The sequence below is a fragment of the Sorex araneus genome, chromosome 6 (assembly GCF_027595985.1).
Source record: "Sorex araneus isolate mSorAra2 chromosome 6, mSorAra2.pri, whole genome shotgun sequence".
Classification (NCBI taxonomy): Eukaryota; Metazoa; Chordata; class Mammalia; order Eulipotyphla; family Soricidae; genus Sorex; species Sorex araneus.
The window spans coordinates 158,608,696-158,636,395 of NC_073307.1; the positions used below are offsets into that span (position 1 = coordinate 158,608,696).

Genomic DNA, 27,700 nt, shown 5'->3' on the forward strand with positions numbered 1-27,700 from the left:
AGGGGGGAGGTCACCTAGCTAGGGGGTTCTCCCTCATGCGTCCCTTTTTCCGCCTTACTCCACGTCCCCTTTCCTGATTTCTTCTCCAACGCATGAGAAAGTTCCTAAATAAATCGCAGCCAAAAGGATCTCCGAGTTGCGTGTTTCTTCGCTGGACGAAGCGGCGCTCGACACCTCTGCACCCTGAGACCCCTCAGGAATGACTAGGACTAATAAAGTCTGGGATGAACCCCTTTAAGGCACTGGCCAGAGCCCCGCCAGCCCCACCCAGTGACCATCAAGCCACACCTGATGTCTGTTTGGTCTTCTTGGCTCGGGAGTTGACCCCCACCCCCGATTTCTCAGGGAACCACAAACTCAGGTTGAAATGAGGTATTGCTCTTTGCAGGAAAGGAAAGTCAGTCCTAGATCTTACCCAATGCAAGTCACTCATACACTTGACATGGAACTGAGTATAATTTTTTTAATTTATATGTTTTTTAATTGAATCACTGATTTACACAGTTACAGAGTTGTTCATGATTGGATTTCAGTTATACAATGCTAACACTCGTCCCTTCACCAGTGTACATTTCCCACCACCAGTGTCCCCAGTTTTCCTCTCCATCCCCCATAACAAGCTCTCTCTTCCCCCCTCTCTCTCTGTCTCTCTCCAAATACAAATTTAAGATTTGAAGACATGACTTTATCATGTATGCGTTTTACCATGTATTAAGTCAAACAACACACAAATCTTACTCCAAATGCTCAACGTTTGAATTTTTTTTAATTTTTTAAAAGTTCTAATTGATGCCTGACCCCATGTAGATGGCCCTAATATTATGATTTTAATACGTAAATTTGGGAGACCTGGTTAAGCAGAGTTTAAACTTGAACCCAGTTTTTGTCTTCTGACGTACATAGAGTCGCGTGCCTGTAGGAGGTACCTAGAATTGGTACAGAGAATCCGTGGAAAGAAAAGAAAAGCGCCAATACTTTGCTCAAGCGTTCATGGATCTAACCAAAAGGGGCACTGACCGCAGAGAGCCCAGGCTTGCTGAGCAGAGAGCACTCTTCACCCGAGGGCTCCTGGAGAGGAGAGGGAGAGGCCCCAAGCCGGCCCTGTCGAAGAGGGAGTCTGTGTGATGGAACCGTCTCCGTAGCAGCTGCCAGGAAATCCAAGCAGCCCAGAGCCTGAGTGGACGTGTGAACCCAGCCAGGAAAGGGTCCTGGGAGCCAGACCTCCACCCTGAACCCACAGTGCCTTCCAGGGGGGCGTCCAGGACCCCGCAGAACCCGCCGCGCTCCAAGGCCTGAGTGCGCACACGTGTCCGCGCGCATCTGCTCGCGCTCCTGGCCACAACCGCAGCGCTGGCACCTGGCCAGGGAGAGATGAGGGACACCCCCAGGAAACACCGTCCACATCGCAAGGGCTGACACCGGGACTCCCGAAACACAAAGGTCAGACACTCGGGGCCGCCTTGGAGATCTCGCCTCTCTAGGCCTGGATGAAGCCCCCCGGGGGAAGGGAGGGACCTGTGGGTGCATACCCCTCTGAGGACAGGCGTGCCCGGCACTGGGTCCCTGGGAATCGCCTTCCTGCAGCCGCCTTTTCAAATGTTGCCTTTTCTCTGCCTCCCTCCCTAGTACAACCCAAAGGGGGTTGGGCTGTTAAAAGACTGAGTGATATGGCAGCACGAAATATGACAGGTAAGGAGAAGGGAGAAATTGGAACACAAGTTTCTCTACTCTTTTCACCAAGTTTTTCTCCCTTTTCCATTTCACAGATCAGTCAGCCCTGTCCAGAACAACTCTCTATCTAAAGAGTTCACAGATCTTGTAAAGGGAAGATAAGTTTATAAGAATTTAAACTGTTCTACTATTTTGGACTGGAGTGATAGCACAGCCGGTAGGGCATTTGCCTTGCACGCGGCCCACCCAGGTTCGATTCTTCCGCCCCTCTTGGAGAGCCTGCCAAGTTACTGAGAGTATCTCGCCTGCACAGCAGAGCCTGGCAAGCTCCCCATGGCGTCTTAGATATGCCAAAAGCAGTAACAAGAAGTATCACAATGGAGACGTTACTGGTGCCCGCTCAAGCAAAATCGATGAGCAATAGGTTGACAGTGAGTGACAGTGACTGGAAGTACTTGCCATAGAAGTTAGGCAAGAAAAAGGCATTAATGGCATCCAAATAGGAAAGGAAGAAACCAAACTCTCACTCTTTGCAGATGACATGATACTATACTTAGAGAAGCCTAAAGCCTCTACCAAGAAGTTCCTAGAAACAATAGACTTGAATAGTAAAGACACAGGCTATAAAATCAATACCCAAAAGTCCATGGCTTTCCTATACGCAAATAATGATAGAGAAGTAAGTGATAAGAAAAAGGCAATCCCATTCACAATCATGTCTCAGAAAATCAGATACCTCGGAATCAACTTAACCAAGGAGGTAAAGTCCCTGTACAAAGATAGCTACAAAAAGCTATTTCAAAAATCAAAAGAGGACATGAGAAAATGGAAACACATCCCTTGCTCATGGATTGGGAGAATTAACATTGTCAAAATGGCAATACTCCCCCAAAGCATTATACAGATTCAATGCAATCCTTAAAAGAGTACCCACGATGCTATTTATAATCAGCAATAGAAAACAAATTGTCTAATATTGCCTTTTCAGCAGGTCTGAGTATTGGGGGGAAATCCCAAATAATAATGGTGGGTCTGGTGTTGAAATATTGAATGTAATCAAAGTAGAGAGAGAGTAATGAGGAAATCATCTGCCACACAGGTAAGGGGAGGGTGTGGGATGGAGGGTATACTGGGGTTTTTTGGTGTTGGAAAATGTGCACTGGTGAAGGGATGGGTGTTTTATCATTGGATGACTGAGACTTAAACCTGAAAGCTTTGTAACTGCTCTCATGGTGATTCAATAAATAAATAGAAAGAAAGAAAGAAAGAAAGAAAGAAAGAAAGAAAGAAAGAAAGAAAGAGAGAGAGAGAGAGAGAGAGAGAGAGAGAGAGAGAGAAAGAAAGAAAGAAAGAAAGAAAGAAAGAAAGAAAGAAAGAAAGAAAGAAAGAAAGAAAGAAAGAAAGAAAGAAAGAAAGAAAGAAAGAAAGAAAGAAAGGAGAAAAAGAGGGAGGGAGGGAGGAAGGAGGGAAGAGGGAGAAAAGGAAAAAAGGAAGGAAATGTTAAACTATTGAGAATCATTGGATTGTTCACTTGCAGAACATTAATTCTAATGGAGGATAGTCTAAATTTTAAGTTGCTTCAAAATTGAGTATATCAGTCAATTCAGACAATTAAATGTCATATCAAAGAACCAGGCTGCAGTGACAGCACAGCGGGTAGGGCATTTGTCTTGCATGTGGCTGACCTGGGTTCGATTCCTCCACCCCTCTCAGAGAACCCGGCAAGCTACCGAGAGTATCTCGCCCACACTGCAGAGTCTGGCAAGCTACCTGTGGTGTATTCAATAAGCCAAAAACAGTAACAAGTCTCACAATGGAGACGTTACTGGTGTCCACTCGAGCAAATCGATGAACAACGGGATTACAGTGATACAGTGATACAGTGATCAAAGAACCATCATACTAAAAATAAACTTAAAAACAAGAACCATCTTACCCTGCTATTGTGGAAGCTCATGTTTTATGACACATAACTTGAAAGCTATCTTAAAATCTTAAATTTAGAGCTCCAACTATTTATAATTTCTTTTTAGATGATAACAAAAATAGCTCATTTTTACATGACTAGAAAGCTTATAGAATTTTAAACTTTTTTTTAGAAATCTTATAGATTTAATTCATTCTTTCAATGCACTTCGTGAATGACCAATGCCAACTTAAGCAAATCCAGTGTCCTCATCTTGAGGATCCCTTTTATTGACCCTCTCAAAGTATTCAAGATCTTTGTTTTTAATATTAGGGGCTGGAGAGAGTACAGGAGGGAAAGCACTTGCCTTGCACACAGCCAACCTGGATTCAATCCCCAGCACTCCATATGATTTCCCAAGCTCACCGGGATTAATTCCTGAGCACAGAGCCAGAAGCAATCCCTGAGCATTGCTGGGTTTGACTCAAAAACCTAATAAAACAAAAAAAATTTTAAAAATTAGAAACAAAGATTCAATATTGATGTCAAATCTCTACCAGATAGATCCATAGATTTTTAAACATCTTGGCAGCTCACCAACAGTAACAGAATTTATACCAACATGGGATCTGTTGCTATTAAATGATGCCATGTGAGACTGATCCAAATAGCCCACAGAAATTTTGTCACAAAAGTGCTTTGGCTTTTTCAGGCAGATTCTATATTCCCTTTTTTTTTTTTAAAGACTATTCAAAGTAACAAAAGGGTTTTTTTCTTTTTTTTTTCTTTTTTCTTTTCTTTTTTTTTCCTTTGGCAGTTTTGCTCTTTCATAAATAAATAAATAAATGAAACAGAGAGAAAAAAGAGGAAGAGATTAAAAAAAAAAAAAGCATCATCCAAAGTATGGAGATAGAAAAGTATTCCTAAGGCACAAGGCGAATTCTGCATTCTTATCCCAAATGTAACCTCTAAAAGTATGTGCCTGGTAGTGTTTGTTGTCAGAGGTGGGATATCAGCACAAAACCAGCTATAACCCCAGGACACCTTGAATTGAACCTAGGTCACTGTGAACTTGTGAAGTTCACAGTGAAGGAAGAAGAAAACTTCTTCCTTCACTGCAAGTTATTTTTAAAACTCTCTCAATCACAGGTCTAATTTTAAACATCTCTTTATTAATTCTAGAGTGTAACTTCAAGGATCTCTCAATTCCATGTTCTCTGAAGTTGACTTCAATGAAAATTCACCGACCCGACATACAAAAACTCATAGGAAAGCATAACAATTATCAGAGCAGAGCAGTAGTACAGAATATAGGTCACTAGCCTTGCGTGTGGCCGTCCCAGGTTTAATCATATATGGTCCCCTAAACTCTGTAAGGAGTAAGCACAGAGCCAGGAGTGAGCCCTATGCACTACCGGGTATGGTCGAAAAACTAAAAAAAGAAAGAAAACAAAACAATTCTCATTATCCATTTGGTAGAAATACATTCATTTATAATCATTCTCGATAATGATAAATTATTGTTGTGATCAATAAATATATATGCATATGTACATAACCAACCATTATTTGTCATTAAGAGTGGGGAATATATTGAATGGTTATTTTTTATACTTTTCATCTGTGTGTCGCAATTTTATGATTCTTTATTATTTTATATGTTAACTTACAAAGATCTGTAAATAATGTGCATTTTCTTTTGAAACAGAAAATTAGTAAAGTCATTGCAGAATATATGTTACTATTTACCTTCTTGGAGTTGGTTGTTGCCATTACATTGGTCTGCTGGCTAACACATTCAGAAGAGGTAAAAACAAATGCCAATAAGTTCTGATTCACCAGAGAGAAGTGAGTACTCATGATATGAAGGAAATTATAAACAAATAACAGCTTTTAGAATTAACTAAAGTTTAAGCTGTAATTTAGAACTGTCCATAGCATAATTAAAGTATAAAACCTGAGAGTAAACTTTTTAATAAAGCTAACCAACTGGCATCAAACTGTTTTGCTCTCTAAAAAGAACAAACTCATTCTGACGTGAGCTAGAAGAGAGTGAATATAGTCAGTGAAGAAAAGCAGTTCTCAATTATTCAAAAACAAGCTTTTCTTTCCAGTGGGTAGTTTTTAAATGCTTGGGCTCCATTCTCAGTTTCTCTTCTTTTTTATTTAATCTCTTATTTTTTATTTTACTTTATAAAGGTACCATGATTTACAAAATTATTTATAGTTGAGTCTTAGACATGCGATTTTCCAGCACCAAACCCACTACCAGTATTAAATTCCCTCTACCAATGTTCCCAGGTTCCTACATTCTTTTTTTTTTTTTTTTTTTTTTTTTTTTTGCTTTTTGGGTTACACCTGGCGATGCACAGGGGTTACTCCTGGCTCTGCACTCAGGAATTACCCCTGGCCATGCTCAGGGGACCATATGGGATGCTGGGATTTGAACCCGGGTCGGCCGCGTGCAAGGCAAACGCCCTACCCGCTGTGCTATCTCTCCAGCCCCAGGTTCCTACATTCTTGACAGGCACCTTGTTAAGTTCAGTTAGTCAAGTTTGGGTCTCATGAATGCAGTGTTGTTGACTCTGTGGTTTGAATATTTGGCTCTATCATCCCTGAGCACCACTGACGTACCTGAATCCCTACCCCACCTGATTCTCATGAATCAATCATGAGACCCAAACAACTCCATCCCACCTGTCGACTTACAGGCACATTACACCAATTAGAGCCGTATAACATTCAGGTGTGTGTAATCCCATCAACGGTCAACATCCAGAGACTTAAAAGCAAGCTCTCAGAAGCGTGCGGCCACTTAAAGATAAGCAGGCTTATCTTTAGCCTGCTTCTCCCTTTAGGAGAAACTGGCAGTCTTCTGAGAATTTCCTGCCCACATGGGACAGCCTTGAAAGCTTCCTATGGTGTATTTATATGCAAAGTCCAGTAACAAGCTGGATCTCATTCCTGTGACCCTGAAGAGCCCCCAGTGCAACATCGTTGGGAGGGCCAAGTCCAGATGAACTTCTAAGATCTCAGGGAAAGAAAGAAATGAGATGTTACTGGGCCCGCCCGAGAAATCGGTGTTTAACGGGCTATCGTGATCGTGATCGTGATAACATTCAGTACAGAGTCTGTGTTTGAAACCACTGCCAGCTTGACATCTTTCACTCTTATCCCCAGGTCCTTGCTACTTAAGGCATTTTTTAATTAAAGTATGTGCATAGGGGGTTTTACTTACCATTGCACTTACTGGATAATGGCACAGTATAAACAAGTTTTTATGTGCGCTAGAAACAATAAAGTTGCGTATCTAACTTTATTGTGATCTTTGCTTCATTGCATTATTCTGGAACTAAACCCACCAAACATGAGTCAGTGGGGTTGTAACTCTAACATGAGTCTATAGTTTTCCCATTGATAGAAATGTATATTTTATAGCAACTTTGGCTAATTGCTTATATATTTTACAGACTAATATCTTAAAGTTTATATTGGTTGTTACTAACTTTTCTTAGAGTGAATTATATTTTAATTTTTTTTAAGTATGATGTTTTTGATTAACTGAAACCTTAAAATGTATTCCAACTCATCTATTTCCATTATGGTAAAGAGTATTTTTTATCATCATCATCATCATCATCATCATCATCCCATTGATAGCCCCTCCCGGAGAGCCCGGCAAGCTACCAAGAGTATCTCGCCCTCACAGAGGAGCTTAGCAAGCTACCCATGGCATATTCAACATGCCAAAAACAGTAACAATAAGTCTCACAATGGAGACATTACTGGTGCCCATCCAAGCAAATTGATGAACAATGGGATGACAGTGACAGTGATACAGTGATTGTTTATTAGCTGTTGAGTTTTATGAGTTCATTATTTATTTTGGATATTAGCCCTTGGGTGTATATGTGAATATACTCTCCTGCTTCTACTTGTTGCTGAAATACCCTTTTGTGACTTGTAAATACATCACCTTGTTCTGTATGTTCATCGATGCATGATAATTGTTCTTCCTCTGTGTGTGAGTGTGTGGTGTGTGTATGTGTATGTATCTGTGGAGTCGACTGTCCTGTTTTATGAGGACACCAGTCACACTGAATTAAGGTCCCCTCACCTCATTAATTACCTCTATATAGCTATAATTACCTCTATATATAGCATTAATGACCTCTATATACCTCTATATACTAATTACCTCTTAACTGGTCCAATTAAGGTTACTATCTGAGATACTGGAATTTAGGACTCTGAAAAAGGTATTTTTTATAGAGGGGTATGTGGATTCATCAAAGTAAGGGTCCAGAGTTTAATAATTGCATTTCAGGCTCAATTTGATACCAACCTTCCCTGCAATCTAGATGCCATGTGCTTGGTTTTCCTTGCTTGAGACATCACCAACAGGGAGTCATCATACAAACTAAAAATAGAGAGGCAAACTGACAGGGCACTGATGCCACTGATCCAAACATTAGACAGTCATGTGCTACTGTCCCAGGCAAAATAAACAAAAGACAAACTTTCACATTGAATCAAGTGCTCTTTAATTATATATACATATATATATATTTGTGTGTGTTATTGGGACCAGAGCAATAATATAGCACATAAGGGTGTTTGCGTTATATGTGTCCAACACAGGTTCAATCACTATATGTACTTCACGCCTCTAATATTTTTAATATAGGCTTATTTTTGCATGTGTGAAGTGATATCTCATGGCCACTTTGATTTCATTTCCCTGAAAAATCAGTACTATTGAACCCACTGGTCATCTTAATACCTGGTGAAGTATCTGTTCAGTATTTTTCCCATTTTCTAAAGGGTTTTTTTTTATTTGCTGTTGAGTTTTCTGAATTCTTTGTTTATTTTGGATATTAGCCCTTTGGGGTACATATGAATATACTCTCCTGCTCTTGCTTTTTGCTGGAATAACTGATTACTTTTGTTTAAAGCTGTATTTGTTTCCTAGGCAACAAAGTACCACAAAATGGGTGACAAGGTGAATTACAAAAAAGAAAAAAAAAGAAATTTGTATTGTCACTGAGAATGTTAAGATCAAGGTGTTTGCAAGGCTTGTTCCTTCTGAAGTTGTGAAGGACAATCTATTTATACTTCTCACTTGTTTTTCTGCAATCTTTGCCTTTTTGTTTATTTTGGGGTGTTCTGTTATTTTGTATAAATAAATAACCTTGTAGTGCTCAAGGGTTACTCCTAGCTCTGTGCTCAGAAATCACTCCTGAAAGTACTTAGGGGACCAAGTGGGAAGCCAAGATCAAACCCAGGACAGCCACATGCAAGGCAAGTACCCTACTCACTTTACTATTACTCCAACTCCAATCTTTGATTTTTTGTGACTTTAAATATACATCACCTTGTTCTCTAAGATCATCAATGCATGATATTTGTTCTTCCTCTGTGTGTGTATGTATGTATCTACCTGTGGAATAAAATGCCCTGTTTATGAGGACACCAATCACACTGGATTAATGACCCCATTAATTACCTCTATAGTACCCCTGAGTACAATTAAGGTGACTTTCAGAGATATTGGGACTTAGGCTCTTGCTATCTGAAAAAGATTTTTTCAGAGTGGTATGTAGATTAAGTCAAACCCATGTCAAAAAGTAAACTCAATAACTTAATTCATGTAGGTTGAATAAACAACTAGAAAAGGAAGAGCAAGCAATAATAGAGATGTCCAGAGAGCAGGAAATCGGAGCAAAGATTACCTAGAGAAGCTCAATCAGCCATCCCAAATCTTTCAAGTTAATGGAAGTCGCCATATTCAAGATGGGGACTTTAGCCTATTCATATTGTTGTCAGTGGGGTTGTAACTGAAAGAAATCTTAAGAATTAAATCCATCTATGATCAGTCATGTGAGCAGGGTCCATAATGGTAGACACTAACCAGGACAGAATCTTGTTAGCTAAATTAAAGCATTTTCTTGCTTGGACACTGAAATAAAGAAACTCCCCCTCCTTTATTAAGACAAATATTTACAATAAATGAGGTCATACATCAGGAGATAACCCCCTTCAGAGATATCCTAATTCACAACTCTGTCACTACAAGTTACCTGACCTCCTCAAGGAAAAGGCGTGTCATCAGCAATTAAGTTTTTACTGCCTGTTTAGGTAGGAGTTCTTTGCTGTCTAAAAAAAAAAGAAAAATCTTGCATTATTGATTATATAAACTCCTAATCATGGCCCTAAGGACCAGAATTTCCCACTGATCCAGAGCCCTGTACATCCAAGTAAACATCTTTTTATTTCTTATGAAATTTTATTTTTTATGTTGTGGTTCATTTATATTTTGCTGCTATTTTTATATTCCTGCCCATGTTATTTTATTTTCACCTTCTCATTCTTATATTTGGACCTACCAGTGACCACAAGGTTCCGGTTCCACTGCTGCCAGAGAGTCAGTCAGTCAAGAGACGCATTGACAGAGTAAGAAGGAGCATTAGTGGCAGCCAATCAACAGGTTAAAAGATAAAGAACACAACTGGAGGTCTCTCCAGACTCCTTACCAAGCCAGTTCCACCAGGGCACCGCAGATGGAGCAGGTATGCCCTCTCTGCTTGCTCCAGATGAAAACCCGATGGCCACGAGCTCCAGAAGCAGAACCCAGGTACGTGGGTTCAGGGACTAAGACCCCAGGCCACATGGCAGTAGCGGAGATGAGCCATCTCTTCCATCTCACCTCCCTGCTTGGGGTCCCAGCTGTCACACCCAAGAACTGCCTCCGGGTACCCTCTCAGCGCATCAACAGCCTTGTTCCAGAGACTCACCCTTGTTCCCAAATGAGTCCCAAGATGGATTAGCTCCCTACTGAGATGTCTCTGGACCCCATCATTTACAATTTTAGAATTCCAGAAGCATGTGGCTGCTTTTGTGGCTGCGCAGCCTCTCATGATATTCACAATAAGCAATAGAAAATAAATTATCTAGCATCTGCCCCTGGCAGGCAGGTTTGAATGGTGGTGGGAAAATTCAAAATAATGGTGGGGGGAAAGGTGTAATTGTGGTAATATTGGTGTTGAAATATTGAACATAATCAATTAATGTGAACAACATTATGTAAATAATTTTTTTTAAAAAGATAGATAGGTGGGGCTGGAGAGATAGCACAGTGGGTAGGGCGTTTGCCTTGCACGCGGCCGACCCAGGTTCAAATCCCAGCATCCCATATGGTCCCCCGAGCACCGCCAGGAGTAATTTCTGATTGCATGAGCCAGGAGTAACCCCTGTGCATTGCCGGGTGTGACCCAAAAACAAACAAACAAACAAACAAACAAAAAAGATAGATAGGAACTGAAGCAATAGTACAGCGAGTAGGGCATTTGCCTTGCAAGCGGCTGACCCGGGTTCGATTTCCAGTATCCCATATGGTCCTCCGAGCACTGCCAGAAGTGATTCCTGAATGAGTGCAGAACCAGGAGTAACCCCTGTGCATTGCCAGCTGTGACCCATAAAAGCAAAAAAAAATAATTAATTAATTTTAAAAATTAAAAAAGAGAACTGAGGTCTTCAAAGTAACCATCTTATCTACATATTCATAAGGAGCAATTTTTATAGAGAACTGGGAAGCAGTTTTTTAGAAAGGATGGGCTTTAGACAAATGGGCAGAAAAATGAACAATAAATTTCCTAGCGTTCTAGTCCCCTGAGGCTCACTCTCTTATCTGAAAAACCGATTGTAAGGGTTAAGATTTGGGGAGGCTAGAGCAACAGCACAGTTCTAGGGCATTTGCCTTGCACGCAGCCGACCCGGGTTTGATTCCTCCACCCCTCTTGGAGAGCCCGGCAAGCTACCAAGAGTATCTCACCCGCATGGCAAAGTCTGGCAAGGTACCTGTGGCATATTCGCTATGCCAAAAACAGTAAGAAGTCTCAAAATGGAGACGTTACTGGTGCCCGCTTGAACAAATCGATGAGCAACGGGATGACAGTGACAGTGACAGTGACAGAAGATTTCGGGGAGGGGGCAAATAAGGAGTACTGTCATTATCTTCAGGCTTTGGGAGGTAAGAGTAAGACAAGGAGAGTTTCCTTGTCCAGAAAATTTTGTTCTTCTTAATTGATTTGTGTCAGTTTCAGGTTGAATGTCCAGAGAGACTGGGACTGGTAAAATTCCGCTCCAGTTCCGCAAAGGCAACAATCAGGCCCACTTGGTCTGCGTGGCACGGGAGTGGGCACCAGTCCTGACTGCCTGAGTTTTCAGGGGACCCTGTTTCTCAGGCTGGCAGTGAGGTTAGGCTCTTCGTGGAAAAGAAAAAGGAGAGTCGATCTCTACTTGGGTCTAGACTCTGTTTTTTGTCACAAACGAATTTCCACTATACTTTCAAGGATCCTTTACCAGGCCTCATCTTACACACACACACACACACACACACACACACACACATACACACACAGCAAAACTACTTCATCACTGATGATTGAGTGGGGTTTGTTCCCAGTTACTAGTTGAACTATGGTTATCAAGCGACTTATCTATTTTGTCTCAACAACTCAGAGTAAACTTCTAGAAAACTTTGGGGACAGAGAGATAGTACAGCAGGTAAAGAACTTGTCTTACACACGATCAACCCATATGGTTTACCGGCACCCCATATGGTCCCCTGAGCATCTCCAGGAGTGATTCCTGAATACCAGACTCAGGAGTAAACTCAGCATTGCCATGTGTGACCCAAAAAACAAACTGTAGCACTGTAGCACTGTCAACCCGTTGTTCAGCGATTTGCTCGTGCAGGCACCAGTAACGTCTCCATTGTGAGACTTGTTGTTACTGTTTTTAGCATATCAAATACACCACAGGTAGCTTGCCAGACTCTGCCATGTGAGCAGGATAATCTCAGTACCTTGCCGGGCTCTCCAAGAGGGACAAGGCATCGAATCCAGGTCGGCTGCACAAACAAACAAAAAAAAAAAACCTTCTAAAAAGTTTTGTGTCCTACCATCTAACATACCATCTGGCACATAGCAGACACAATAAAATTTTGTTAATGGCTAACCGTGTAGTCTATTGACCTATAAGATCTTAAAGGCTCACTTCTAGATTTATCAATGTGTCAAAGAAAGACTTTGGAAAAGGAGCGAATGAACACACTGAGTGACTCAGAATGAAACTACGAAGAGGACTTTGGAGTTTCCAGAGGAAACCTAGTTCTTCTGCCTCACCAGGCATTCCTAGAACAGACTGAAGAGAGAGCAGAGCCAGAAGGCGGCACAATCACAGACTTGCCAGGATACCAGGTAAGACTTGTGGCAATTCGCTGAGAGAGAGCAGACCATACCAGAGAGACATGAGGCCTGGGAACTGTCTCTCAGAAACCTCAAGAGCCCGAGCGTCCTCAAGAAGCTGTTTGATTAAACGTTGCTCGAAAGGTCTGGGAACGGGCTTGTGGAGAGGAAGAAATAGAAACCGAAAGGGAAGGGAGGCTGAAGTGGGGTTTATGGACAGCACAAGTTTCTAAAAAGATTAGTGATGGTTCCACAGGGAAGGGGGAGGAATGTGCCTTTAACTCAGTACCAGGCCCTACTTCTGCCTGATCTGGCACCAGGTCCTGTCAGAATGAAGGTCTCTGAGTGAGTTCCAAGAGTTATGGGTTGCGTCTGCAGATGCTTACCTGAGGTTTCCTGGGCTGACCACACATGGCAGATGAGGCTCCCCAGGTGGCCGTGTGGATTGGAAAGGAGAGAGAGGGCAGCCTCAGAAGGAAGTCTACCTTTTCCTCCGACCCACCTCTATCACCCAGGGAAGCACTTGGGAAATTCAGGACTGATGCACGTCTGTGGTGAACCCCTGAGAGACCTGGACACTCATGTCCCCCCAGCCCTACGGGACAGCCTTCAAATTGGGCTCCAAGCCCACTTGTTCTGAACAACGTGGGAGATGGTCTCTGCCACCTGATTTCTCGGGGAGCCATGGCTTTAGGCTGGAGGGGGGGGGGGGGATCGTTCTTTGCAGGAATGAAAAGTTCCAAAGCTTACCCAGACCTGTCCCTCGCAGAAAAGAACTTCCGGAGCAGAAAAGTTGTGACCTAGAACCAACTTATCAGGGAAGTACAAGGAAGGAAGGAAGGAAGGAAGGAAGGAAGGAAGGAAGGAAGGAAGGAAGGAAGGAAGGAAGGAAGGAAGGAAGGAAGGAAGGAAGGAAGGAAGGAAGGAAGGAAGGAAGGAAGGAAGGAAGGGAGGAAGGGAGGGAGGGAGGGAGGGAGGGAGGGAGGGAGGGAGGGAGGGAGGGAGGGAGGGAGGGAGGGAGGGAGGGAGGGAGGGAGGGAGGGAGGGAAGGAGGGAGGTAGATTAAGATTCATGCTCGAGAGATGACACGTGTTTCCCCAGAGGGAAGAGACCCAAGAATACACATCTCGGGTGGGAAGGTGGGTCACCCCTAGAATGGGGAGGAGCCCTAAAGGGTGAATGTTTACATCTCAAGCCGGCATCACCCCTCTTTTGTGTGTGTGCAGGTAACATGTGTGCACCTCTGCCTCTGCCCAGCTAATTAATATGCAGTTTTCCCAAACTTCCCCACCCCCAGCCCGTTGCTAGGGTCGTAAGGGAGAGAGCTTGGAGCAGTTGGTCTTCTTTTGAGCTTCTTTGCATGGTCTTTGTCCCAGGGGTGAAGCTTGTCCCCTCAGAAGGGCCCACCCACCTTCCTCTCAGGAATCCTCCATTGCTAGGACCTGGAATTCTGCACCTCCGTGGTTTTCGAGGCTGAGATGAGTCTTTTGGGTCAAAGTCTCCTCTACCTTCCAGATGTTCTTTGCAGGAAACGAAAGTCAGTCTCAGTTCCTGTTGGTTTAGGTTTCAGAGGTTGTTTTCCCCTGCACAATCACCAAGTCATTCCTCTCTTCCTGCCTGCAACATTCAGCACCGGGTGCCCAGTCTGTGGTTCCATTCCCTTTTCACACATATGAGAAGGAAGTCTGAAAGGGAACCCACAGAAAGAAATCATGTTTTGATACCCTGGAGCAGAGAGGAACAGTAAGTACTGTACTTGGAATGGAAATCGAAGGCAGGCAGGCAGACCTGGGCTTAAACCTCAGCTTGTAGATCATCCAAGCTATCTGCCGGTGATCAAGATATTCAGCCTCTCTTTTCCTCAGTCTTTTCATCTGCAAAATGGTCCCGGTCATAATATCCCACTTGACTTGATAATTATGGCTTGATAATCATCCGGCTTGGGGGTTCGAGGTGATGATGGAGGACTGAGCTAGCCACACTTGGGAAACCCGCTCTTCCTCCTGCTCTTGATGCAAGGGGGAGGGAGGGCGGGGGGTCTCTGAGCTGGTCCACAGTTCCAGTTAAATAAAGATGCTTAGATTCAGAGTTGGTATAAATAGAAAAGTTTGTTGAACTGAGAAGGGAAAGAAATTATGCATTTGGGAGGGAACTTAGCATAGGACGAAGTTAAGAGTCACTCATTTGGGTCCAGAAAGAGAATATAGCAGTACGATACTTGCCTTGTGCATAACTGACCCGGGTTCAATCCCCTGCATCCCATATGGTCCTCTGAGCCCACCAGCAGTGATTCCTGAGTGCAGAACCAGGAGCAACCCCAGAGCATTGCAGGGTGTGGCCTCAAAACAAAATAGAGAGTTACTCAATTTTTCCACCTGTGTGTGTTGGGGGGTTGGGGGGGGTGGTGTCAGTTAATAGAAAAACTGGGTCTTTGTGTTTCTTATTAAACACAGTGTTAGTGCGAAAGTGGATTTTTCTGCACTGGTGGGCTCTTGAGAACTTTAGGGAAGATTTGCACAGAAAACTCAGAAGGTTAAAAGTTAGTTTATTGTACAGCTAAAGTAGGTGGGTCTGTGGGGCTGGAGATAACACAGCGGGTAGGGCATTTGCCTTGCATGTGGCCAACCTGGGTTGGATTCACCAGGTGTGACTCAAAGAGAAAAATAAAAAGAAGTAGGTGGGTCCAGGCCCCTCCTCAGATATCCAGGTCTCTCCTATATCCATGAACAGTGGAACCAGTCCTGTCCCTGAAGCTGCCCTGTCCCGTGAACAACTTCCCTGTCGCGCCGCACGCAGTCTGCTCATGTCCCGTGAACCATGGCCAGGCCCTGTCCCTGTCCCTGCATCACTCTCTATCTCCCGTGTGTGCTTTCCCCAGTGTCCAGCCACAGCCACATGCACGTGGGCGAGATCCCTGTGCTCTGTACCTGTCACTAGGCCTTCCCGCTGTACCCCGACAGTTCCTGTTGTCCTGTCCCAGCTTTCCTACTCTTCGTTCACGGCCACAGTGAGACACCTGTTCTCTGCACCTGGGCACTCCCTGGGCGTCCGAGCCCTGCCTGGCCCTGAGTTCTCCTGGGCATCTGGGCCCTGCCTGTATTCTGCTCCTGTGTGGGCCTATGCGGCCTGCCTGTCCTGGGCCATGCTTCTAGGGCGTATTCCAGAATCTCAGCCCCCAGTGAAGTTTTCCAGCAGTTACAAGATAGTTGTTGTACCACCTCACTGCCTCAGTTTCGGGCCCAACCTTACAATATGAAAGTACACATCTCAAGAGGAGAGATGCAGAGGACATGTGTGCTCAGGCACCATGTGTGCTCAGGCACCGTATGCACTAGGCCACAATACATGGCACAGGCAGCCCTCCGTTAGCGGCAGCATTTGTGCATGCTTCTTTTGTTCAAGTTGACTGTTATAGGGCTTGGGGGCTTTTTAGCTAGGTAAGAATTCGTTGCTAACAGTAGTGACAAGGGCCAGGAATATTGCCCCATAGTTGGAAGCCTGCCTCATGAGCTGGGGGAGAAGACAGCTGGGATGGAGAAGGGATCACTAAGTCAATGATGGTTGGAGGGATCGTTCGGGATGGGAGATGTGTGCTGAAAGCAGATACAGGACCAAACATGATGGCCTCTTAGTGTCTGTATTGAAAATCATAATGTCCAAGAGTAGAGAGAGAGTAATAAAGAAATTGTCTGCCATAGAGGTAGGGGGAGGATTGGGATGGAGTGGGGGGAGGGGACATACTGGGGACATTGGTGGTGGAGAATGTGGACTAGTGGAGGGATGGGTGTTTGATCGTTGTATGACTGAAATGCTTTGTAACTGCATCTCACGGTGATTCGATAAGATAATAATAAAAATAAGAATAAAAGAGTTCATTTTGCTAGGCTGATTGCCACGTGGGTATAATTTCTTTATCCAGTCATCTGTTCTTGATACTTGGGTCGTTTCCAGATTTGGGCTATTGTGAATAGCGCTGCAATGAACATGGGGACACAAATGTGTTTTCTCGTTAGATTTTTGGGGTCCTCGGGGGTAGATGCCCAAAAGTGAGATGGCTGGATGATGTGGAAGCTCCATTCCTTCCCAATGGTTTTGAGGAGTGTCCATGAAGGAAGGCAATGCGCAGGGGTTACTCCTGGTTCTGCACTCAGAGTTGGACTCAGAGTAGTTGGTGGTCTTCTTAGATATTACTTTCCTGGAATTTTTCCCTGCTGTACCTTCTCTCAGAGGGGAGTCCAGCCTCCTCTGGGTCCATTCTGGCACCAGGTAAGGTCTTATCAGCCTCACTTCCTATATCTACAAGGTGGGTTTTTGCAGCCTTGGGGCTATTGGTTTTATTTATTTGTATCACTTGTCATCCCGTTGATTTTCAATTTGCTCAAGTGGGCACCAGTAACATCTCATTCGTCCCTGTCAAGTGCTAGTGTAGCCCAATGTTACCTGCTCACTCCAGGAACATGAAGAACCTCAAACCGTTCATTCAGGGTTTTGACGAAGAAGTCTGACCATCTTGTAGGTGGGCGACCATGAGGTCTTTTGACATCCCGTGGAATCTAGTCGGTAACAGCTCTGGTTCAGCAGTCATCTCTAAATTGCATTATGTGTCCAGCCCATCTGATTTTCGACACCTTGACAAACGAGACAGCGTCCCTGATTCTTAATCATCGATGGAGGTCGGAACTCCAGATTCCTTCTCTAATTTGAGTGAAATGTGATATTCCAAGCATAGCTCTTTCGATTCCTCTTTGGGATACCTGAATAGTGTTCTCGTCCTGTTTTCGTAGGGCCCAGGTCTCTGAGGTGTATGTTAGTGCAGGGAGAACGGTGGAGTCGAAAATATGTGCCCAGAGCCAGAGATTCTTCATCCTCTTAACAACTTCTTCGATGCTCTTAAAGGCATTCCACGCTGCTCTCTTCCTCCTGTGCAGTTCTCGCGCCAAGTCATTCCTTATGTTGAGTTCTCGACCCAGGTACATATAGCTGCTGCATTCAGAGATGCTCGTTCCATTGAGAGCAAATGGAACATCAGGAACTAGTTCATTTTTCATGAACATTGTTCTGGTAAGATTTAGCTGCAGTCCGACCTTTCCACACTCGTGGTCAAAGTCAGCCAGCATTTGTGCCGCTTGGCTAATGTTTGGTGTTATGAAAACGATGTCATCAGTGAAGCGGAAATGGTATAGTTGCTGACCATCTATTTCACTCCCATTCCTCCCCATTCTAGTCGTCACATGACGTTCTCGGGGGTGGCACTGAAAAGTTTCGGTGAAATGGTATCACCCTGACGAACCCCTCTCTTTACGTCGATGATCACTTCCTCGTAGAAAGGTGAGATCCTGGTGGTGAATCCATAATACAGCTCGAGGAGGATCTTGATGTACTGAGTTTGAACACCCTGTTTGGCTAGGGCTTCGATGACCACTTCAGTCTCAACAGAATCAAAGGCCTTCTTTAAACTGATGAACAGTAGACAGAGCGGCATATTGAACTCTCTCGAAACTTCAGTGAGCTTGGTCACTGTGTGGATATGGTCGATCGTGCTGAATCCTTTTTGGAACCTGGCTTGCTCGCATGGGTGTCCTTCATCTAGTGTTCTGCCTATTCTATTCAGAATGACTTGACTGAACAACTTGTAGATGATGGACAACAGGCAGATTGGGAGATAGTTGCCAATGTTGTGGATGTCTCCCTTCTTGAACAACAGAATGGTCCTGCTGGTTTTCCATTGAGACAGAACCTTGATACGGACAGGTAGCATGTGAAGAGCCAAGCCAGTGTATTGACAAGTACTGGTGGCAGATTCTTCAGGTGTTTGGGTCTGACCTTGTCTGGACCCGGTGCTATATACGCGTCTTTACCGACAAAATGGCATGTCGGATTTCAGAAGGGAGGGAGGATGTTGGGAACAACATATCCATCCTGCGGAATTTGGTATGTGGGCAGGTGGACATGGCTGTCAAAGAGATCCGAGTAGAGATTGTGAATAATCCTCTCTATTGCCCTTCTGGAAGATGTGATAGATCCATCAGGATGTAGGGCAGTCATCTTGGTCTTGTAGTTGGCGAAGGACAGGCGAATGTTGCAAATACTTTTCCCGGCTTCTGCCACATCAGCCAACACTGCTGCTCTTCTCTCTTTAAGGTCTTCCTTTATCACTTCTCTGCACAGTTTTGCAAGTTCGGACGTTAGTTTGTGATTGCTTGAGACTCGTGCCAAACCACGTTGGTGAATGAGCTAGAGAGTTTCCGAAGACAGGCGTCTGTTTGTGGCTTTTCCACTCTCGGCATCCCTCACACAGTCATGGAGGCATGGAGGTGCTGAACCAGTTGTCAATGATGGCATCTTCCCATGTTGCTGCATTGCTTCTTGTAGAAGGTGTGGTCTTCTTTATAGAACTTCTCCAGCTCCATGTAGAACTTCTCAATTTCTTCTTCATCGTAGTTGGATATTGGTTTGTAGACGACAAAGATAGAAACTGCTGGCAGTGAGCCACATCTAGTCAAGCGTAATCGTCCGATTCGGGTTGTTAGGCGTTCGAATGAATCAATACTCATGGCCAAGTTGGCGTTGACAAAGACACTGACGACACCGATGTCTCTGTTGTTGCATATTCCAAGAAGAGTTCTTCTCCAGTGTCGAAAATGGTGTGATGTTATCGATGACTTCTTGTTTCAGTCAGACCAATGATGTCGTACTTGATCTTCTGCACTTGCACCATCAGGTCCTTGATGGATGCTTCTGATGCCAGCGTATGTGCATTGAAAGTACAGACAGTCATTTTAGTCCTTCTTTGTTTTGGCAATCTAGTTCATCCCTGAGATTTTATTAGCCTCTCCTTGCTCATCCTTCTTAACGCTGCCGTATTGGGGGCTCTTTCAATGTCAGGCAAAAATAGGCCCATTGTTGTTACTGTTTTTGGTGTATCGAATACACCACAGGTAGCTTGCCAGGTTCTGCCGTGCGGGCAGCGTACTCTTGGTAGCTTGCCGGGCTCTCCAAGAGGGATGGGGTTCTTTTGGGGCAGCCTCTAATCGCCCTTACAGGTGTTCCCATGGTTCACACCATATTTGAACCCCATCAAATATGGTCCAGAAATCATGGAAAATGGGTATTAAGTGCCTTATGGTGTGTGCCTTATTAAGTGCCTCATGGCTTTGTGGTAGTGCAGTCCAGAAAGCTGCCTGGAGCGTGGCGGTGGCTGGGTAGTGGAGGTAGTGGAGGTCAGCCAATGAGGTATTTATCTGGCGCCGGTAGGGTGGGTCTTCTGAGTTTGATCCCAGGGCCACCGGAGACTACAGGAGGCAGACATAGGATCTTGTTTCCGGGTCTTGTTGAGCCTGGAGTCCAAGGTCGCAAAGTTTGGTTTTATTACTTCCCAGAATTCATTGCCATAGGTAGCCTTCCCTATCTACCTGCCTGCCTCACCAGAGTGTCTTACTGTCAGGTACAGAACTCCAAGGGCTTGGGGGGGAGGGGTTTTTTCTTTTAAGTTTTGTTTGGTTTAGTTTTTATTTTATTTTTGTGTGCTTTTTGGGTCACACCCGGCGATGCACAGGGGTTGCTCCTGGCTCTGCACTCAGGAATTACCCCTGGCGGTGCTCAGGGGACCATATGGGATGCTGGGAATCGAACCCGGGTCGGCTGCGTGCAAGGCAAACGCCCTACCCGCTGTGCTATTGCTCCAGCCCCTTTATTTTATTTTTTAAACTAATGTAGGAGTACTGCTATTTGTTCAGCCATTGATTAAGCTGATTGAATTGGGCATGAACTCCACTCGTTTTAATTTTAGACACCACAGTTTACACTACTGCTGGGAGTGGGGTAAATTTTTTTTCTTTTTCTTTTTCTTTTTCTTTTTTTTTTTTTTTTTTTTGCTTTTTTGGGTCACACCTGACAATACACAGGGGTTACTCTGGCTCATGCACTCAGGAATCACCCCTGGCGGTGCTCAGGGGACCATATGGGATGCTGGGAATCGAACCCGGGCGGGCTGCATGCAGGGCAAATGCCCTACCCGCTGTGCTATGGCTCCAGCCTGATAAATTTAATTTTATTATAGCACCATGATTTACAAAGTTATTCATACTTGAGATTTGGACTTACAGTCTTCCAACACCCAGTGCCAGTATCAACTTCCCTCTACTAGCGTCCCCAGGTTCTCTCCCCTACCCACCCACAACCTGCATCTTGAGAGGCCCCTTTTTAAGTTTGGTTGCTAAAGTTTGGGTCTCTTGATTTCAGTGTTTTTGACTCTATGTTGTGGATATTTAGTTCTGTCATTCCTGGATGCCACCAATGCACCTAAATCTCTTTCACTACTACCCGCTTCAATGCCATCCCCCCTCCACCGTCCCCCTGTTGCTTTTCGTCTGTCTCTTCCCCTCTGCCCTCCACTTTGTTTTAACTTTCTTCTCCTCCTCCTACTCCAGAGTCAAGGCTTATCTTGACTTTAAATTAGTGGTAGGATTTTCTGCATAAATCATTCCAATCCCATACCCTCTATCAGGTGTCTGCTTTTTTCTGCCATTGTCCCTCCCCCATTCCATTCCCCCTATTCTCTCTCTCTCTCACCTCCATAAGCTTCCTACTGAAGACCCACTCTGTTTCCATTGGTACTTTTTATTTTCCTAGTATGTTTCTTTATAACTGAATCACTGTATCACTGTCATTCCGTTTTTTGTCCTATAATTTACTCGAGTGGACACCAGTAACGTCTCTTGTCGTCCCAGCCCTGAGATTTTAGCAGCCTCTCCTTACTTGTCTTTCCCAACGATTGGAGGCTCTTTCAGGGTCAGGGGAATGAGACCTATCATTACTGTTTTTGGCATATTGAATAAGCTATGGGAGCTTGCCAGGCTCTGCCCATGCGGGCAGGATACTCTCAGTAGCTTGCCAGGCTCTCCGAGAGGTACACACATATACATATATATGTGTGTGTGTGTGTGTGTGTGTATATATATATATATATAATATATAGTTGGAGCAATAGCACTGAGGGTAGGGCATTTGCCTTGCACGCAGCTGACCAGGGTTCGATTCCTCTGTCCCTCTTGGAAAGCCTAGCAAGCTTCCAAGAGTATCCCGCCCGCATAGCAGAGCCTGGCAAGCTACCCATGGCATATTCGATATGCAAAAAAACAGTAAAAACAAGTCTCACAATGGAGACATTACTGGTGCCCACTCAAGCAAATCAATGAAAAACGGGATGACAGTGACAGTGATAGATATATAGATATATAGATATTACTCTCTATGATTTGTTGCTTACTGTCTGAAATCCACCAAATATAGTGTGGTAATTATGGAAAATGGGTACAAAGTGTCTTATAATGTGTCGAGTGGCCACAAAGCCACAGAGTCCGGCGGCATGGCTATGGGGGCCTCATTTTATACTCACGTCTGGGAGGAGCAGCCGTTGAGATCTGGAGGGTGGCGGATGAGGAGATTATCTGGTGTCGGCAGGGTGTGGCAGGGTGTGGCTTATGGGTGTGATCCCTGGGTCACCGGAGATTGGGGGATAGCAGAATATGAGAACAATCTGTGCCTGTCCCTCTCCTAACTAACTTCATTCAGCATGAGACTGTTCAAATCCATCCAAGTAGCAGCAAATTCCATCATGTCACCTTTCGCATGTATGGACCATGGCTTCTTTATCCAGTCATCTGCTCTTGATACTTGGGTCATTTCCAGATTCGGGCTATTGTGAATAGCGCTGCAATGAACATGGGAGTGCAAATGTGTTTTCAAGTTAGATTTTTGGGGCCCTGGGGGGTAGATGCCCAAAAGTGAGATGGCTGGGTGATGTGGAAGCTCCTTTCCTAGTGGTTTTGAGGAGTGCCCATGAAAGAGAAGCTTAGTTGGAAGGAAACAGACTCCAACTTGTGGTGAGCGGGCCTTCAGCATACAGCTTGCGGCCAAACATTCGCATAAACAGGTTGAGAAAGCCATTTTACAAGAACCGGAGGACTGGGACATGTTGACAAGAGCAGGATGGTTAGCCAACAGGAACAGACAGATCAGCCTTCTGGGTATCTATTGTTGTCTCCCCTAGTTGCCCTGGGTGCTATTAGTTACTTCCAGTTTTACCTTAAGGCCATGACGCAAGTAGATTGAAGCCTAAGCATACAGAAGCGCTGTGGAGTTACAATAACGTAGCTTGAGCTCACCTCTCTCTGTATGTGTGTGTGTGTGTGTGTGTGTGTGTGTGTGTGTGTGTTTGTCTCCCCTCTCCCTAGCACTCTTGCACCCTCTCCTCGTGAACCCCGTTATCTGGTTCCGCAGGACGGGACACCAACTAGCTTTAAATGAAGTGAAAATCTTATTTGACATGGCTACCACAACATTTTTTTTTCTTTTTATTTTATTTTATTTATTTTTATTAGTTTATTTTTAATTAGAGAGTCATCGTGAGGGTACAGTTACAGATCCATACATCTTTGTGCTCATGTTTCCCCTACACAAAGTTCAATAACCCATCTCTTCACCAGTGCCCATTCTCCACCACCAGTAAACCCAACATCCCTCCCCCCCTCCCCAGTCCCGTCTCCCCCCACCCCACCCTGCCACTATGGCAGGGAATTCCCTTTTCTTCTCTCTCTCTGATTAGGTGTTGTGGTTTGCAATAAAGGTGTTGAGTGGCCATTGTGTTCAGTCTCTAGTCTGTATTCAGCCCGCATCACCCTTCCCCCACATGACCTCCAACCACATTTTACTTGGTGGTCCCTTCCCTGAGTTACCCAGAATGAGAGACCAGCCTCCAAGCCATGGAGACAACCTCCTGGTACTTATTTCTACTATTCTTACCTCAACAATTTTTAAAAATTGTTAGGACCCGAGGGCAGTAACACTACCAAGGAGAAATGTAGAGTATTTCAGGGGGAGCTTTGATCACCTGCAGATGAGTGGAAACAGCTGCCCCACTCCTGGGATTTCTGATAGGGCCAAGGAGATAGATAGTTCAGGTGACCGAGCCTACACCTAGCGTGCTTGAGGCCCTGAATGCAATCCCCACCCTCACGTGGTCCCCTAAGCTCTGATAGGCGTGGACTGGTGATCTCTGCCTCGGGTTTATAAAAAAAGAGAAATGGGACTTTTGATAAGCTCCCCAATGATCCCAGCCCTGCTGGTGCAGAAACAACCCTCCCCTCTTTGGAGATCCATTGAAGTCTTGGTTCGGGGGGTGGGGGGGAGGATGGGGGGGGGAGCTGAGACATGGACGCCCATCCCTGCTCCCTGATTCTTATGCTCCCCTAGAAAGATTTCAGGTTGAGCATGAAACAATTAAAACAAGCACGTACTTAAAAAAAAAAAAAAGTGGGCTGGAGTGATAGTACAGTGTGTAGAGCATTTGTCTTGCACGCAGCCAACCTGAGTTCGATTCCCAGCATTCCATAGGGTCCCCCTGAGCACTATCAGGAGTAATTCCTGAGTGCAGAGCTGGGAGTAACCCCTGAGCATCGCCGGGTGTGACCCAAAAAGAAAACAAAAAATTTAAGTGAAGGCAGGATTCACTTAAATCCAGGAGGCCAGAGAAACAGTACAGAGGTAATGTGCTTGCCTCGCATGCCACTGACCAGGGCTCAAGGCCCAGCATCCCCCATGGTCCCCTGAGCACCACCCGGAGTGATCTCTGAGCACAAATTCAAGAGCAAGTCCAAACACAGCAGGGTGTGCAGGAGGGAAAAAAAATTGATAGCAGAAGCAAGCCTGGTTGTGGTTAAAGGGTTAATTGAAAGAAAAAGAGGGGCTGAAGCTATAGTACAGAGGGTAGGACACTTGCCTTGCAAGTGGTCAGCCCAAATGTGATCCCCCTCACCCCATAGGGTTCCCCAAGCCTGCCAGCAGTGATTCCTGAGCACAGAGCCAGAAGTGAGCCCTGAGCACATCTAGGTGTAGCCCAAAGCCAAATAATAATAATTAAAAAACAATAAGGAAATGAGAGAGTAGCACTGATGCGTCCTTAAGCATTAGGGGGTGCGGTAGGCAGGTAAAGGGTGGAACACCTGCTGTTTTCCTGCCTTTGATGCGCCTCTTTATGGCTTCAGGTGTGCCAAGGCTGCTCTACCTTCCTACCTGGTGGCTGTAACAAAAGGGGAGATTGTGCAGGGTTATAAAACTAAGGGGAGGCGTGCACGGAGAAGACTATAGACGAACACATTGGCCACCCAAGACCTCCATTACTAACCACAATGCCCAAAGGGAGAGAGGGAACAGAGGGGAATGCTCTGCCAATAAGGCAGGGTGGGGAGGGGAATGGGGTAGGGGGGTGGGGGGGATGATGGGGTCATCAGTGGAGAATGGGTACTGATGGAGGGATAGATACTCAAGCTGTATATGACTGAAACACAAGCACGAGAATATGTAAACCTGTATCTGGACCCCCACGGTGATTCATTAATAAAAAATTAAAATTAAAAAAAAAAAACAACTAAGGGGAGACCGTGCAGGGTGATGGGGTCAAGTTTCTCTGCTACCATAAATTAGGACTGGTGCCCAACTCAGACCCTTGCTGCCGGGCAGTCTATGAACGTTGCTTAGCCATGTCCATGTATCTTATGCTCCCCTGACCTCACACATGTGACATGCTAGGGACCTTCCTAACCATTCTGGGAACCAAATGACTTGACATCAGTTTAGGACAATGGGCCCTTCTCTTCTTGGGACAAACACACGTGAATGGAGCCAGAGAGACAGCTCAGCGACCGAGTGCTTTGTATGCAGGAGGCCTGGCTTCCATCCTCTCCCTGTACTATATGATTTCCTCCTGGGAGCAATCCCTGAGCACAGAGCCAGGAGTAACCCTAGGCCCACCAGGTATGGTCCAAAATAAGAAGGAAAAATAGATCTATGTGTGGGGACTGGAAAGATAGTACAACAGGTAGGGCACTTTCCTTGCTTGAGGCCAACCCAGGTTCAATCCACAGCACCCCATGGGGTTCCCCAAGATCATGAGGAGTAAACCCCGAGCACAGCCGGGTGTGGTCCCAAAGCATAAATGAATAAACAAATCAATAAATAATCCAAGTGTGTTGGATGCTTTTCCTGTGTACCAGGCTCTGAGCCTGAAGCTTTCTCACGTCCTCTTCATGGCCTCCTTGTGGGGGAAGGTGTTATCATCACCTACTGTTCAGAGATAAGGGAACTGAGGTCTACAGAGAGGAGGCGGCCGTGAAGGAGTCCGGACACAAACTGAGGTCTTCCACCCTCTTAGCCTTGACCTTTGTACTTGCTTCCCACCCAGTTGATATCCAGTAATATGGAGCAGTCAGCCAGCATGGAAGCTACGTTGGCAGCTTGCAATGTTTTTCTCATTTTGGAAAAAACTGGGGCAACGGGCGCATGGGATGGGTTACTCCTTTTTGAACTGTGATTTTAAAAGTGGGGAGGAAAGCTTCCTGAGGACCTAATTGTGGAGCCCAGCAAGCACGGGATTTGATTTCCGGCCAGCCCGGTGAGACAGCACACACAGTTGGGATTTTCTGTTTTGGGTTTTTTTGGGTTTTGGGGGGCTTTTTTGCTTTCTGGATCACACCCGTCGATGCACAGGGGCTACTCCTGGCTCATGCACTCAGGAATTACTCCTGGCAGTGCTCAGGGGACCATATGGGATTCTGGAAATTGAACCATGGTCGGCCGCGTGCAAGGCAAACGCCCTACCCACTGTGCTACACTTCAGCCCCGCAGTTGGGATTTTCAAGTGAATTATCAAGTGAATATATGTGTGTCCTTTCCCCTGTGCTCCATCTCTTAAATGTTTGCTGTTCTGAGGATGTAACACACCCACCTCCTTTCGTTGCACACTTCACTGCTTCTCAGCAGAGAAAATTCGAGAAATTCCTCCCGTCTCTCTTAGACACAAAGCAGGACCATATTAGGTCTAACGCTAAGTGATTGCAATCTCAGATGCATCTTAGTGCTCCAGATTCAGATCAATGATTGCCCTGGATCGTAAAGGTTTAACGGCAGATAAATAGGAATTAGCAAATTTCTACTTGGACAAGATCACCCCTTTACCCCCCCCAAAAAAAAAGACCTACAAGAGTAATCTGCCCCCTTGGTCCATAGTCCTCCTCAGAAGGCAAGAATAGTCTTTTTTTCCCTTTTTCCCCTGTCTGACACAAGATGATGTTAAAAGGGCAGAAAATATAGCTGGGGCTAATGAGAAGATTAAATTAAGACTCAAAAGACAGCCCGAGAGATCATACAGGGGTTAAGGTACTTGCCTTCATGTGGTCAACCCCGTTCAATCCCCGGCACCATGTATGCTAGGAGTGATCCTTGAGTGCAGAGGCAGGAATAAGCCCTGAGCACTACCGGTGAGATCCAAACCGCTTCCCCCAAAAAAAGAGAATCAGAAGATATTGGGATCCAAGTTGATCCCTCTCTGTCTCCTGTGAGACTCGGAACAAGCCAGAGTGCAGCCATAACAGGCAGCAGAAATCAGCAAAATCGGCTAAGCCTCAGGTTCACAGGAACTGAAACTAAAACGATTTCAGTTTCCCAGCAATGAAACAATGCATATTAGCCAACCTGAGCCCATCTTGGGAAAGTTCCTGGGCCCAGCAAGTGGGCTCAATCAATCAGTTCTCCCAATGCCCCACAAGTTGCTTTTTGTTAACCCTAAAAGAACAAGAAGTCTATGTAATCATAAAATTGGTACTGATACTGGAAATTATTGTTTAATTGTTGCCTAACCACTGTTACCCTAGACACTTGCCAAAACACCTCTGTTTGGTAACTAAGTAAGATTTTTCTTTTCCTGAAATAATAAGGCACGTACTGCTTATGTAATCAAACCCAATATAAAGCGCTTGCTGCCTAAAGTCGGGGTTGCTACCAAGAGACCACTCTGTGGGTGAGATAGTTGACCCCAGTA

General features: G+C 44.9%; 1 protein-coding gene across 1 annotated transcript in view; it reads left to right on the forward strand.

Annotated features, from left to right (window-relative positions):
- The window catches only part of MS4A18 (membrane spanning 4-domains A18), a 64,315-nt gene that overhangs the window by 24,403 nt on the left and 12,212 nt on the right, over positions 1-27,700 (forward strand). The gene's annotated exons all lie outside the window — the stretch shown is intronic.